Below are 16,477 nucleotides of genomic sequence, written 5' to 3' on the forward strand. Positions count from 1 at the left end.
AAGAAATAGAAAACTTGAATAGGCCAATCATGAGTAACACTGAACCAGCACTTTAAAAAAAAATCTCCCCAAAAAGAAAAGCCCAGGGCTAGCTGACTTTACTACTGAATTCTACTAACATTTTAAAGAACAAGAATTATTTTCAAACTCTTCAAAAAAGTTAAGGAGAAACAAATTCTTCCTAACCCATTCTGTGAGGCCATTACCTTGTCATCAAAATCAAACAAGTACACAACAAACAAACAAACAAACAAAAACTGTAGGCCAGTTTCACTAATGAAAAATTAATATCGCTGATGCAAAAATCCTCAACAAAATACTAGCAAACTAAATCTAACAACACATCAAAAAGATAATATGTCATGACCAAGTGGAATTTATCTCAGGAATACAAAGATGGTTCAACATACAGAAATCAATAAGTGTGATACATCTCACCAACAGAATGAAGGACAAAAAACACATGATCATGTCAGTAGATGCAGAAAAAGCATTTGATAAAATGTAATATTTCTTCATGATAAAAACTCTCAACAAATTAGGAATAGAAGGAACACACTTCAACACAATAAAGACCATACATGAGAAACCCACTGGTAATATCATACTGAATGATGGATGCCCACTTTCATCACTGTTATTAGATGTCATACAGCAATTAGGCAAGAGACGAAATAAAAGGTTTCCAAACTGGAAAAAAGAAAGTCAAATTATCCCTCTTTGTAGATGATATAGCATATATAGGAAAACCTAAAGACTTCCTCAAGGAACTCTGAGCTGATAAACAAATTCAGTAATGTTGCAGGATACAAAATCACCATACAAAAATCAGTAGAAATTTTATACACCAAAAACAAGTTGGCTGAAAAAGATATCAAGAAAATAATCCCATTTGCAATTTCTAAAAAATCTCCACAGGTGTAAATTTAACCAAGAAGGTAAAAGATCTCTACAATGAAAATTAAAAACTGATGAAAGAAATTAAAGAGAACAGACAAAAATGGAATGATATTCCATGCTCATGCATTGGAAGAATTAATGTTGCTAAAATGACCATACTGCCCAAAGCAATCTACAGATTTAATGCAATCCCTATCAAAATACCAATGGCATTCTTTACATAAATAGAAAAAACAATCTTAAAATTCCTATGGAACTAAAAAAGACACTGAATAGCCAAAGCAATTCTTAGCAAAAATAAAAAAGCCGGAAGCATCACAGTACCTGACTTCAAAATATATTACAGACCTATAGTAATCAAAACAGCATGGTATTGGTATAAAAAGACACATAGACCGGTGGAACAGAATAAGGAGCCTAGAGACAAATCCACATATTTATATCTGATTCTCAACAAAGGCATCAAGAACATACATTGGGAAAGGACATCTTCTTCAATAAATGTTGCTGGGAAAACTGGATATCCATATGCAGAAGAATGAAACTTCATCTGTGTCTCACCATCTTCAAAAATTAACTCCAAAAAATTAAAGGCTTAAATGTAAGACCCAAAACTATAAAACCACTGGAAGAAATCATAAAGGAAACACTTCAGGATATAGGTCTAGGCAAAAAATTTTATAGCTAAGACCTCGAAAGCATGGACAACTAAAACAAAAATAGACAAATAGGACTATATCAAACTGAAAAGTTTCCAGACAGCAAAGGAAACAAACAAGAGTGAAGAGACAACCTGGAGAATGGGAGAAAATATTTGCAAACTACTCCTCTGAAAAGGCATTAATATCCAGAATATACAAGGAACCCAAACAATTCAACAGCCAAAAGCCCAAATAATCTGATTTTAAAATGGGCAAGTGATCTGAATAAACATTTCTCACAAGAAAACCAAATTACCAACAAATATATGAAAAAATGCTCAACATCACTAATGTCAGGGAAATGCAAATCAAAAACACAAGGAGCTATCATCTCACTCCAGTAAGAATGACTATCATCAAAAAGACAAACAAAAACAAACAAACACTGGTGAAGATGTGAAGAAAAGGGAACTCTTATACCCTGTTAGTGGCAATGTAAACTAACATAGCCATTATGGAGAACAGTGTGGAGGTTCCTCAAAAAACTAAAAATGGAACTACCATAACATTCAGCAATAATATCCAGTATTTACCCAAAGGAAAGGAAACGAATACGTCAAGGAGATACCTATACCTCCATGTTCATTGCAACATTATTCACAACAGCCAAAAAATGGAATCATCCAAAGTGTCTATCGACGTATGAATGGATAAAGAAAATGTGGTATATGTACACAGTGGAATACCAGTCAGCCATAAAAAAATGAAATCCTGTCATTTGCAGCCACATGGATAATCCTGGAGGACCTTATGTTAACGGAAATAATTTGGGCACAGAAAGATAAACATCACATGTTCTCACTCATATCTGGGAGCTAAAAAAATTAAGCTTATAAAAGTAGAGAGTAGAACTGTGATTATTAAGTGCTGAGTAAAGTAATAGAGAGAGGAAGATAGGGAGAGATTGGTTATGCATACAAAGTTATAGCTCTATGGGAGGAATAAGTTACAGTATTTTGTAGCACTGTAGAGTGAATATGATTAATAATAATTTAGGGTATATTTTCAAAAAGCTAGAAGAGAAAATTCTGAATGTTTACAACATAAATAATACATGTTTGAGATGATGGATATGCTAATTACTCTGATTTTATCCTTACGTAGTGTATACATGTATTGAAGTATGCTCTATCCCATAAATATGTACAATCATTACACATCAACTAGAAATAAAAGAAAAAATAAAAAGAAAAGAAAAAAGAACATTTGTGATTCATGAAAGGAGGTAAAAATAGCAACACTAATAGGACTTTGGAAGAAGTTGATGGCAACTCTCATGAATGACGTTGAGGGTTTCAAGATTTCAGTGGGGAAAGTAACTGCAGATGTGAAAATTAGCAAGAGAACGAGAATGAGAAGTGGAGCCTGAAGATGTGACAGAATTGCTGCAATCTCATGCTAAAACTTGAACAGATGAAGAGCTGCTTCTTATGGATCAGCAAAGAGGGTGGTTTCTTGAAATGGAATCTACTCCTTGTGAAGATGCTGTAAACACTGTCAAAATGACAACAAAGGATTTAGAACAGACATAAGTTTAGTTGATAAATTAGCAGCAGGGTTTAAGAGAATTGACTCCAATTTTGAAAGAAGTTCTATTGTGGGTAAAATGCTATCAAACAGCATCCCATGCTAGAGATAATTTTTTTTTTTTTTTTTTTTTTTTTGTGAAAGGAAGAGTCAATGGGTGCAGCATACTTCATTGTTGTCTTATTTTAAGAAATTGCTGCAGCCACCCCAACCTGCAGCAACCATCACCTTGGTCAGTTAGCAGCCACCCTCATTAAGGCAAGACCCTCCACCAGCAAAAATATTACAACTTGCTGAAGGCCCAGAAGACCACTAAAATTTTTGGCAATAAAGTATTTTTATTTATCTATCCATTTTTGTTTTTATTGCGAGACAGGGTCTTGCTATGTTGCCCAACCTAGACAGGAACTCCTGGTCTCAAGGGATCCTCCTGCTTTAGTCTACTATGTAGCTGGAACCACAGGCACATGCCACCACACCTGGCTTTAGCAATTAAGTATTTTCATTTTTTAAATTTTTAAAAATTCTTTATTTCCATAGGTTATTAGTGAACAGGTGATGTTTTGTTGCATAAGTAAGTTCTTTAATGGTGATTTGAGAGATTTTGGTGTACCCGTCACCCAAGCAGTATACACTGAACCCAATTTGTAGTCTTCTTTTTTTTTTTTTTAGATGGAGTTTCACTCTTGTTGCCCAGGTTGGAGTGCAGTGGTGTGATCTTGTCTCACTATAACCTCCGCCTCCCAGGTTCAAGCAGTTCTCCTGCTTCAGCCTCCCAAATAGCTGGGATTACAGGCATGTGCCACCACACCCAGCTAATTTTGTATTTTTAGTAGAGACGGGGTTTCTCCATGTTGGTCATGCTGGTCTTAAACTCCTGACCTCAGGTGATCTGCCCGCCTTGGTCTCCCGAAGTGCTGGGATTGCAGGTGTGAGCCACTGCACCTGGCCCCCAATTTGTAATCTTTTATCCCTCACCCACTTCCCACCCTTTCCCCCTGAGTCCCCAAAATCCATTGTGTCATTATTTATGCCTTTACATCCTCATAGCTTAGCTCCCACTTATGAGTGAGAACATGTTTGATTTTCCATTCCTGAGTTACTTCACTAAGAGTAATAATCTCCAATCTCTTCCAGGTTGCTGCAAATGCCACTAATTCATTCCTTTTTATGGCTGAGTAGTATTCCATCAGATACATATGTACATATATATCATATATATACACATATATACATATATACATATTGTGTGTGTGTATATATATATATCATAGTTTCTTTATTCACTTGTTGATTGATGGGCGTTTGGGTTGGTTCCACATTTTTGTAATTGTGAATTGTGCTGCTATAAACGTGTGTGGAAGCATCTTTTTCATATGACTTATTTTCCTCTAGGTAGAAATCCAGTCGTGTGATTGCTGGATCAAATGGTAGTTCTGTTAGTTCTTTAAGGAATCTTCACACTGTTTTCCATAATGATTGTACTAGTTTACATTCCCACCAGCAGCGTAGAAGTGTTCCCTGTTCACCGCATCCATGACAACATCTATTATTTTTTGATTTTTAAATTATGGCCATTCTTGCAGGAGCAAGGTAGTATTGCATCGTGGTTTTGATTTGCATTTCCCTGATCATTAGTGATGTTGAGCAATTTTTGATATGTTTGTTGGACATTTGTGTATCTTCTTTTGAGAATTTTCTATTCATATCCTTAGCCATGACCACTTTTTGTTGGGATTTTTTTTTCTCCTTGTTAATTTGTTTGAGTTGTAGATTCTGGATATTAGTCCTTTGTCAGATGTATAGATTGTGAAGATTTTCTCCCACTCTGTGGGTTGTCTGTTTACTCTTCTAACTCTTCCTTTTGCTGTGCAAAAGCTCTTTAGTGTAATTAAGTTCCAGCTATTTATCTCTGTTTTTATTGCATTTGCTTTTGGGTTCTTGGTCATGAAAGCCTTGCCTAAGTCAATATCTAGAAGGGTTTTTCCAATGTTATCTTCTAGAATGTTTATAATTTCAGGTCTTAGATTTAAGTCTTTGATCTATCTTGAGTTTTTTGTATAAGGTGAGAGATGAGGATCCAGTTTCATTCTCCTACACGTGGCTAGCCAATTATCCCAGCACCATTTGTTGAAAAGGGTGTCCTTTCCCCACTTTATGTTTTTGTTTGCTCTGTAGAAGATCAGTTGGCTATAAGTATTTGAGCTTATTTCTGGGTTTTCTATTCTGTTCCATTGGTCTATGTGCCTGTTTTTATACTAGTACCATGCTGTTTTGGTGACTATGACCTTATAATATAGCTTGAAATCAGGTAATGTGATGCCTCCAGATTTGTTCTTTTTGCTTAGTCTTGCTGTGGCTATGAGGGCTCTTTTTATGTTCCATATGAATTTTAGGATTGTTTTTTCTAGTTCTGTGAAGAATGATGGTGGTATTTTGATCGGAATTGTGTTGAATTTGTAGACTGTTTTGGCAATATTGTCATTTTCACAATATTGATTCTACCCATCCATGAGCATGGGATGTGTTTCCACTTGTTTGTGTCATCTGTGATTTCTTTCATTTGTTTGTATCATCTATGATTTCTTTCAGCAGTGTTTTGTTGTTTTCCTTGTAGAGGTCTTTTACGTCTTTGGTTAGGTATATTCCTAAGCCTTTTTTTTTTTTTTTTTTTTTGGTAGCTATTGTAAGAGGGGTTGAGTTATTGATTTGATTCTCAGCTTGGTTGCTGTTGGTGTATAAGAGAACTACTGATTTGTGTACATTAGCAATTAAGTATTTTTAAATTAAGGTATGTACATTGCTTTTTAGATGTAATGCTATTCCACACTTAATAGACTACAGGATAGTGTCAACATAGCTTTTATATGTACCTGGAAACAAAAAAAATTTATATGACTTGCTGATTTCACTTATTGTGGTGGTCTAGAACCAAACCTGCAGTATCTCCAAGGTATGCCTGTACTGGAAAAGGAGCCAGGTGACCTTAAAGATGAGCCTCAACTCTATTTGTTGCATCTGTAAAATGTGGGGGAAGGCCCAACCTATCTTCTGATTCTAACATGTTACAAACATTTTAGACAATTGCTGCTTTCCGATCATCATCTACTTAACAGAGAAGCTGAGGGAACAGGAAAAAGTGATAAAGTCACTGCTACTTGGAGATCAAGGAAAACAATTTAAATGTAACATCATTAATGTGGGTACACAACTGGTAGTTAACCAAGAGGTAGCAGGGACATAGTAAGGAAAGATAGTTCTCATAGAAAAAATTCCAATGCTGATAATTTTCTGGAAAAACATTTATTGTGTCGTCTTCTTCTTCTCCTCCTCCTCCTCTTCCTCCTCCTCCTTTTTCTTTTCTTTTCTTTTCTTTTTTTTTTTTTTTTTTTAGCAATAATTTCCAATCTGCTATGGCTATAGCAGCCTATAATACCTTAGTATTTTCTTGATTTTTTTTTTTTTTTTTTTTTGAGACAGGTCACACTCTGTTGCCCAGGCTGGAGTGCAGTAGCGTGATCACAGCTCACTGCAGACTCAACCACCTGGGTCACAATCTCCTGAGTAGCTGGGACTACAGACCCATGGTGCCATGCCAGGTTAATTTTTGTATTTGATGTAGAGACGGAGTTTCACCATGTTGCCGAGGCTGGTCTCAAACTCCTGGCCTCAAGGGATCTGCCTGCCTCAGTCTCCCAAAGAGCTGAGATTACAGGTGTGAGCCTGTACAGTTTAACGAATTAAAGAAAAGTTTCTTTGTAATCCATGCAATTCTATTGCCACTCCTAAGGATTTCCTCCTCCCTCCGAACCAAAATCAGACCTAAGGCTGATTTGTAATAAAACCCTGGTTTCAAGCACTTTTGACCAAGTACTGCCATCTAGTGGCAGTGAGTGTAACCAGCTTGGGTTTTTTTGCTGGCACAAGGAACCAGAAAGTTTGATCTCAGGGTGCCAGTACCATGTAGGAAAGAAGGCTGTCAAACACCGCATCAGCCACCTTTCTGCCTGGTGCAGGTGGATAAACAGAAACTCTCTTCAGTTCCACCTATGACTGCAAACAAAGTCACCAAGGCTAGTTCAGAGGTCACCTCCTCCGAGAAGCCTTCATTGAGTCTCTCACAGGCCCCTCTACTCTCTGTGCTGTGCCAAGGCCTGTGCTTGCTTCCCTTAGAGCACTTCTCAGCTGGGCTATGTATGTCCCTCTGTCTGTCCCAGACTATGGACTTCTGGAGGGCAGAGATCTTGTTTCACGCTTTCTTTTATATGGCTAGAGCCTGGCATATAAATAATATATACAAAATTACACATTATACATATATATATAATTATACAATTTATGGAATAAAAACGAGTGAATGACAGAGTAAATGTCCGTTACTTTAATGCTAGTTCCAAAAGAATGCGACATCTGCTTCTCTTAAATCATTTTGTAGACATGGCAGATGGTGCAAAGCTTTGCCTAGAGGCTTCTGCAGGAAGACAGAGCTTCTTCCCCAACTGCTGGGAACTGCTGGCAGAAGGTCCTCAGCTGTAACCTTCGTTGGAAATTGTGTCAGTTGAAGAAACAGCCTCGCCCAAGGCCAGCGCTCCTCCTGGGACAGCCGCATCCAATACCTGACTAGTGTGGGAGTATGAGGGTCCACAGTTAGAGATTCACTCTGATTCCTGAAGATGTTGTGATGTTCCTAAGGTCTGCCCTCAGAGGCTTAATGTGTCTTCCTTGTGTTTCCTTCCCCAGGCCCTGAGTAATTCACCCCATCTCTGCACCTGCAGAAACACGCCCCTCCCATGGCCCAGGACACACTTCTAGTGTCCCTGCTCCTTCTGCACTCAGGCAAGCTCAGCCAAGAACTTTGGTTTAATTGGCAATGTTGCCCATGTTTTCAACTGTTCCTTTTGCCTCTGTATCCCTTTGTGTCTTGCATTGTTTCCTGGGTCTCCAGGGCCTGCCTTCCTTTCCCCTTCCCTTGACAAATAAACACCAAACTTTGTCTTGTGGAGTCTCACATTGTGAGAGATAGAGAGTCCACGAGTTCTGAGTCTCCCCAACAGTGTTCGAACAAATGCTGCCCATCTTCACTTCTCAGACAGTAATTGTACCAAGGAGAGCGCTTCTAGACCAGAACCCAGTGAACTTTTTCATAAAGGGCCACACAGTAAACATTTTAGACTTTGCGGGCTACATGGTCTATGTTGCCAGTATACAATACTGTACTATTGGAGTACAAAAACAGCCATAGGTGATACTCAAATAGTTCCAGTATAACTTTATTTACAAATCAGGCAGTGGGCAGGATTTGGCCCATGGATCATAGTTTGCTGATGCTGTTCTAGGCAGTCAACATCTACTTCCAGGCCGGGCTTGATCTATGGCTGTCTTGCCTGACTTGTGTGTTCTCTGTCTTCCAATGAGTCTCGGCCTCGTGTAGTCTCAGGCTTGTTCTTCATGACCCAGAACTGTGTCATCCAGATGTCCTGTGTAGTACCTGGGTCAGCCTGAAGCTCACCTAAAGTTTTCCAGTCACCTGAAGTAATAAATTCTATGCTGACCTCGCCCTATTTTATGGTGAAAAGAAACCAAAGACTTTCTCCAGTGTCTGGTGGTGATAAGCCTACGCAGAAGAATTACGCCCAAGGAGAGGGCTGTTTTAGACAAAGTGCTTAGGGAAATCCTTTCTAAACAGGAGAACTTTGAACAGAAACCTGGCTGCATTAAGAGGGAAGACCTCTAGGGGAAGCCCTTTCCAGGCAGGAGGGCAAGTGAGTGCAAAGATGTGAGGTGGCGATGCGTTTGTCACATGGAGGAACAGTCGGGTGCCATGTGGCTTGAGCAGAGTGAGCAAAGGGTAGACTGTAGAGGATTAAGTTCGATTTTAATCTTACACTTCCAACAACCTGTGAAAATGAGCTTTCCAGAAACACATGTGCTGTAGCCCTGGTTATTTCCTGAAATATCAATCCCGGCCCATTGTTATAAACAATGCCAAACTCTGTATTAAGAACTCATGACTTGCCCAGGCGCAGTGGCTCACACCTGTAATCCCAGCACTTTGGGAGGCTGAGGTGGGCGGATCACGAGGTCAGGAAATCGAGACCATCCTGGCTAACATGGTGAAACCCTGTCTCTACTAAAAACACAAAAAAATTAGCCAGGCGTGCTGGCGGGCGCCTGTAGTCCCAGCTACTGGGGAGACTGAGGCAGGAGAATGGCGTGAACCCAGAAGGCGGAGCTTGCAGTGAGCCGAGATCGTGCCACTGCACTCCAGCCTGGGCGACAGAGTAAGACTGAAGAATTCATGACTTCACTAGCACATTCATGAGCTTCTGTGTTGGAAGTTTTTAGGTATCTGAACAAAGGCCGTTTGCAAACACTATACTGCAAACATCATATTGACATCACTCTTCCTCATCATCCATAAGAAAGTACCTGTATAAAGGGCTCCTTCTCTACCATGCCCGCAATCCATTCGCTATTTCTTTAGCCACCTTTATTCAAGGCAGCTTGTTAGTTCATCACTCTTCATTATGATGAACAAATGCATAAGTTCTCTAAATATATTAACAGACCACTGGATCAGAATCACCTGGGGCACTTGTTAAAAATAAAGTTTCTGGGGTCCCTCTCACTGATCATGTAAATCAGAATCTCAAGGTCGAGCCCACGAATCAGCATTTTAAATAAGCTTCCTAGGTACTTGCTACTCAAAGTGTGATCCTCACATCAGCAGCATGAGTCCCTGCAAACTTGTTAGAAATGCAGATTCTGGCCTGGTGCGGTGGCTCATTCGTGTAATCCCAGCACTTTGGGAGGCTGAGGTGGGTGGATCATCTGAGATCAGGAGTTCAAGACCAGCCTGGCAAACATGGTGAAACCTGTCTCTACTAAAAACATAAAAATCAGCCAGGCGTGGTGATGGTCGCCTGTAATCCCAGCTGCTCAGGAGACAGAGGCAGGAGAATTGCTTGAACCCAGGAGATGGAGGTTGCAGTGAGCCAACACGGTGCCACTGCACTCCAGCCTCGGTGACAGAGTGAGACTCCGTCTCAAAAAAAGGAAAAAAGAAAGAAAAGAAAAGAAAAGAAAAAAGAAAAAAAGAAATGCAGAATCTCGGGCCCCATGCCAGGTCTAGTGAATCAGAATCCACATTTAACAAAATTCTCCGGTGTTGCCTTTGCCTATTAAAGTTTGAGAAAAACAGGCCTAGACGTTTCTTCTTACATCCTGGAGTGTGAGAACCACTGATTGAATGCTATTAAAGGGAGACAGCAGACTTTTTCAGAATAGGGCCTACACTGAGATTTGGGTCCCAGGAAATGGTTGCTTGGCTTGCCCAGTAGAAAAGGAACTTATGCAGTCTGCAGGTTCCCTTTCTGCATGTGAGACCGCTTCAATCTACAAAGATTTTCTAGTTTTCAATGTATCCAACTGCAGAAGTGTGCCTCCCTTCTGAAGCTTGCAATGTCCTTGCTGACAATTGTTTTCCAGGAGTGTTTATCATGGCCGCCGGTTGTGGAATTTCATATTGGTATCAAATCCACTTTTGCAGGCTGGCTCTGTGCTGAGTTATTAGTGAAATTCAGGTGGCTGGCAGTTTATGCAAGTCAATGTTGTTTTCTATGTATTTTATTCATTCATTCAACAAGCATACACTGAGTGTTGCTAGTTACTGTTCTAGGTGCGGAGGAGAGTGTTGAATACAAAAAATAAGGTTCCCATTCTCACAGAGCTTCCATTAGAATAGAGAGGGGGGAAGCTAACAAGCACATGAATGTGATAGCAATAGTGGTATGAGGGCAATAAATCAACAGTACGATAGAATGACTGTGGGCAGATGGGCTCTTCGGATGCTCTAAGGCCATTCTGAAGTTATAAAACTATTACCTCACTCCTAGAAAAGAGAGGTGGTCATCACACCTATCGAAACCAACATTGATTAAGAGCTCAAGTGGCTGGTATGTGGCCCAAGGGCTGTAGGCACAGTGGTGAATGGAGCAGGCTTCTGCTCTCAGGCAGTTGATGTTCCAGCAGGAGTTGGGCTGGGGTGGGCAATAAACAAAACAAAATATAAGGAAGGCAGCTTCAGGCTGCAGTAAGTGGAATAAGGAAAGTAAGAGTGGTGCTTTCATAGAGAGAAACAGGGAAGGGAGAATGATCAGGAAATGTTCATTCAGAAGGTGATGTTAGTGCCGATACCTCAGTCGTGAGAAAGAGTCTGTCACGGAAGACCCTAGGGAACAGCATTTAATTAGAAAGAACAGCAATGCCCAAAGATGTGAAAAAGCTTGGCTTATTTTAGAAAGGAAGAAAGCTAAGTACTACTCGAGCATCACAGTGGGTGAGGGTTGGAGTGTTTCAAGGTGAGACTAGGGAAATCACTCAGGGACACACGGGCTCAGAACTGAACGGTGGAATGGCGATGCGAATTGTGGAGACTTTAATCACTGGTGTGCTGGGACCAGTTCTGCTGCTGGAAGAATGTACTGTGATGTGGAAGGGCAGAGACAATAGGTGGTAGTGGTGGGTAGGAGGTGGAGGTGGTGGGAAGTGGACCCATACATTCTAGGGATAGAACCCATGGGGCTTGCTGATTGATAGAACATGGGTGACACGGGGAAGGGAAAAATCAAGAATGCCTGCTTGGGGGCCTCAGCAGCTGAGCCAATGACAGTGCTGCTTACAGAGTGGGAAATAGTAGTAGGGAGAATGCAGAGTTCTGTGTAGGGCATGTTGCACTGACGATGACACGAGCACTTCATTTCGTACCCTAGCTTTGTAACCATTGTTTATGCCCCTTACACTTCTTTCTTTTTTGCTTCACTTCTGTCCTGTCAGTTTCTGATAGAAGAAATGTAGCAGTTAGGATACTGTTTGGCTCCTTGCAAGAGAAAATAAGGTTTAGACAAGCAAGTACAAGGCTTGTTCAGTTGCTCAAGGAAACCACCAAGGTCTCAGGCCCCTTCTATCTTCCTGCTCTCTTCTCATTAATGTCTGGCTTTCCTCTTCATGGTACAAGGTGGCAGGCAGCTGTGCCTCCAGGCATTGGAAGAAAATTCTCCATGAATATTTCATAGTTTTTCACGGTTCAGGCTTGCTGAACAGAGGAGGTGTTTGGATTGCCATGGCCTTAGAAACTGGAGACAGTGTCTCCCTAAAGGTATAGAAGTCCTGAGAGATTTGGAGAGTTCAATTCCTCTCTTTCTCTATCTTGGAGACATTTCTTAAACAATCCAGGATGATCAACCAAGTGATGCCTTCCTCTTCTCCCTTGGAGGAGATTTCTTTAATGAGTAATCTCTCCCTGGAGGGACGGATGAGCAGATGTACCAGTGGCCTCTGAAACCCCTAATGTGGGGATGTAAACTCTGCTTTCACCTAATTCTATTTAATAGGGATAAATGGGTAGACATGTCTTTCCTATCTGCTTGAACAAAAGTACCTCTGAATTTAGCACAAATGCTTTCAGGCATACAGAGCCATGCTTAGCACGGGCCAAGGAAAGGAAAAAGGCATGACTGGAAAACCAGTACCCAGTTCTTATAACAAACATCTCTTATAAACACACACTGCTCAGATGGTGAAAGAACAGCACCAGAAGTAAAAATAACTACAGAACTATTTGTACCCTTCTCAAATGTATTCTGCTGGTTTCTCAAAAGCTATTGAGTAAAACTAGATATCAGAATCCTAAAAGGCATCTCTCATTTGTATTAATTCTGCAGCATTCACTGCTATTTAATAAATCCAGCAATGGAAGAATGTATTTGGAACAGTAGGAAAGAGTACATAATATTAATATATTTGAGAAGCTCTTAGCAACAGAGGAGGCTGTGTTCTCTGAGTTTTTAGAAATCATTTCTAAAGTTGTTTACTTATTAATTAAATCATGCCTGAATCAGGCTTTCTCTGATTGTTTTATTCTCTCAGTGGCAGCAAACGTGCTCCTTCCCAGGACTCAGTCTGCCCTGCAGGCCTTAAAAGCCTTCCTCTCTGGGCACCCTGACTCCTAGTCAATCAATTTTTATATTTTTTGCAGATTTCAAATACAATATAATTCACATAGCATAAAATCCACCTCTTTAAAGTGTACAATCCCATGATTTTTAGTAAATTCATACAAATTTGTACATCCATTCCCACTATCTAACTCCAGAAATTTTAATCACCCCTAAAAGAAACTTTGGAATCATTAGCAGTCACCCCCCATTTCTCTCTTGCCCAGCCCCTGGCAACCACTAATCTATTTTTAGCCTCTACAGACTTAAGTAAATCTATATGCCCAGAACAAGTTTCTGGGTGTTACCTATAAATAGAACCATACAATATGCAGCCTTTTGTGTCAGGCGTGTTTCACCTGCATAATGTTTTCGAGGTTCATTCATGTCATAGCATGTATCAGTATTTCATTCCTTTTATGGCTGAATAATTTTCCACAGTTTGGATAGATCACATACGTTTATCAATTTTTCAGTTCATGGACATTTGGGTTGTTTCCACATTTTGGTTATTATGAATAGTGCTGCTATGAACATTCTTATGCTATATTTTGCATGAACCTATGTTTTCCATTCTCTTGGGTATGTACCTAATAATGGAATTGCTTGGTTGCATTTTGAGGAACTGCCAAATTGCTTTTCCAAAATGGCTGCAGCAGTTTACATCCTTACCAGTAATGTATGAGGGTTCCAATTTCTCCACATCCTTGACACTTGTTATCTTTTTTGATTCTAGCCATCCTAGTGGGTGACAAGCGGTATCTCGTTGTGGTTTTGATTTGCATTTACCTAATGACAAATGATGTTAAACATCTTTTGATGTGCTTATTGGCCATTTGTCTATCTTCTTCAGAGAAATGTCCATTTATGTTCTTTGCCCATTTAAGACTTAGATATTTTTATTACTGAGTTGTAAGAGCTTTCTATATATTCTGGATACTAGATTCTTATCAGGTATATGATTTGCAAGTATTTTCTCCCACTTTGTAGGTTGTCTTTCACTTTCTTAATACAGTCCTTTGACGCACAAGAGTTTTAATTTTGACGAAGTTCAATTTATCTGTTTTCTCTTTTGTTGCATGTGCTTCTGGTGTCATATTTAGGAAACTGTTGCCTCACCCAAGGGCACAATGATTTAAACCTGTTTAATTTTAAGACGTTTATAGTTTTAGTTCTTATACTTAGGTCTTTGATTGATTTTGAGCTAATTTCTGCATACGGTGTGAGGCAGGGGTCCAAACTCACTCATTTGCGTATGGATGTCCAGTTATCCAATTATAATTTATTTAAGATTATTCGTTCCCCATTGAGTAGTCTTGACATCCTTGTCAAAAATCAATTGATCATATAGGTATGGATTTATTTCTAGATTCTCAGTTCTATCCCATTGATCTGTTTGTCTATCCTTATGCTAGTACCAGGCCATCTTGATTAACATAGATTTGTACTAGGATTTAAAATTAGGAAGTGTTAAGTCCTCCAACTTTGTTTTTCTTTTTCAAGATTATATTGGCTACTCTGGGTTCCTTGCACCTCTAAATGAATTTTAGGATCATTTCTGCAAAAAAAGCAGTTGGAATTGTGCCAGTCAGGTTTTGTTTGACAATTTGGGGCTATTTATTTGGCACTCTTGTTACTGAGTCAGGAACTCAAGACGTGAGAGTGACTCAGGGTACTTAAACTTAAATATTACGCCATTTCCTCAAACCACCACCACACATACTTGGCAAAATGATGGATCATCAATTTAGGAGTTCGAAAATGCTCTGAGAGAATAGTTTGTCCTGATTTGGAATGCCATCTTCTCTCTCTTCTGCCCTGCTGTCTTTGCCCAGCTTGGACACCAGAAGCAGCCTGAGTTCTGTCCTCTGCCCTGCACAAAGGCTGGAGGACTTTTAGCAGGTTGCTTTCTTCTCCAGAAGTCCAGGCCCTAACCTAATCCTTAGCAAGGGCTCTGGTCCCTAACTCCTACATCCAGTGCATGGCAACAAAGGTAAACTCTCCTGTACAGCTTTGGAGAAGCCTCTCTAAAGACAGCTCTTCCTGGGTCACACAGAAGAAACAGCACTGCATCGACCCCAGGGTTCTGCTTCAGCATTGGCTGGAAGATCGTTGGCTTCAATGTTATAGACAGCTAAGCACTCTAATCAATAAAGGTTGAAAAGAAAAAAAAACAGGCGGTTTCTAATCCTATAAAAACTAAATGTTGACACTGTGTAGAAGTCCCCGAGAACTCCACATCCCTACTGCTGCTTGGCGATTCAGAATTCTGTCCTCCTCATGGGCCATGCAGATGTTTCTGTTCTCTGCGGTTGTCCTGTTCTTTATGTCTCAGGCAGAGATTCCTAATGAACCCTGTTGTTCCCTGAGCGTTTTGCTCCTCTCTTTTCTGGGGAGTCAAACTACAATTCAGAGAACAGTTTCTAGTCACTCCTCCTGCCCATAGAATCGCAAAGGCCTGCAGGCCTGTGTAACTGTGGCAGAGAGCTTGTGGGAGAGGTCCGTGGAAGGTGCACCTGTCCTCATGCAGACTCTACTGGTTGAGTCTGTAACACAGGCTGTAACACACACGAGTGCTGTAACACATGCTGCTGAATCTTCTTTTTGCCATGGGCCTCAGTTTCCCTGGCCTCTGAGCGATTAAGTACATCTGATAGAGGGGATGAAAACCCTTTGGGGGTCCCTGCCTGGCCTATACCCGTCTCTCTTGGAATGTCCCCTCTGACCCCTGTGTGAACTCTGTGACAAGTCCTCAGTCCCAGCTTGGGACAAGAAGGCCAATCCCATTAGCTGAGCAGTGACCAGTCTCTCTCTCCCTTCTCTCTTTCCAGAATCTGAGATCCACCCAGACTAGGGTCAATCCATGGTAGCTGCATGCACCTGTGTGGATATGTCAAGAGGGCACCATGTATGGGCCGAATTTTGGAGAACAGGTAAGTTGAGTAAGCAGAAACCACAAGTGTAGGAGGATGTCAGAGATAGGAGGAAGAAATAGGCAGAAACAGGCAACACGAGAGGGTCGCTGGAGGCCCAGATGGGACTGCCAGAGTGACCTGGCCCACTCAGAACTAAACCTTTGCCTGAACCTCTCTGGTCTACCTCCTCTAATTTTGCTTCAGTGGGTGGCCCCAGGAGCTAAATGTGAATCCAGGGGCCTTTGGGCTTATCTAGAGGGCGCTTTTGTTGTTGTTGCTGTTTTGTTTTTCCTTCAAGTTCTTGCCTTTTTGTTTCTCTTAAAAAATGAATGGGGGTGACGGGCTTTTATCCTAGAATAGACCTATGCTTAATAAAAAGTGTTTCTCAAAAAATATAAAGAATTTTCATACCCCCCAAAACCACTGAAATTTTTTTATA

The sequence above is a fragment of the Theropithecus gelada genome, chromosome 13, assembly GCF_003255815.1.
Source record: "Theropithecus gelada isolate Dixy chromosome 13, Tgel_1.0, whole genome shotgun sequence".
Classification (NCBI taxonomy): Eukaryota; Metazoa; Chordata; class Mammalia; order Primates; family Cercopithecidae; genus Theropithecus; species Theropithecus gelada.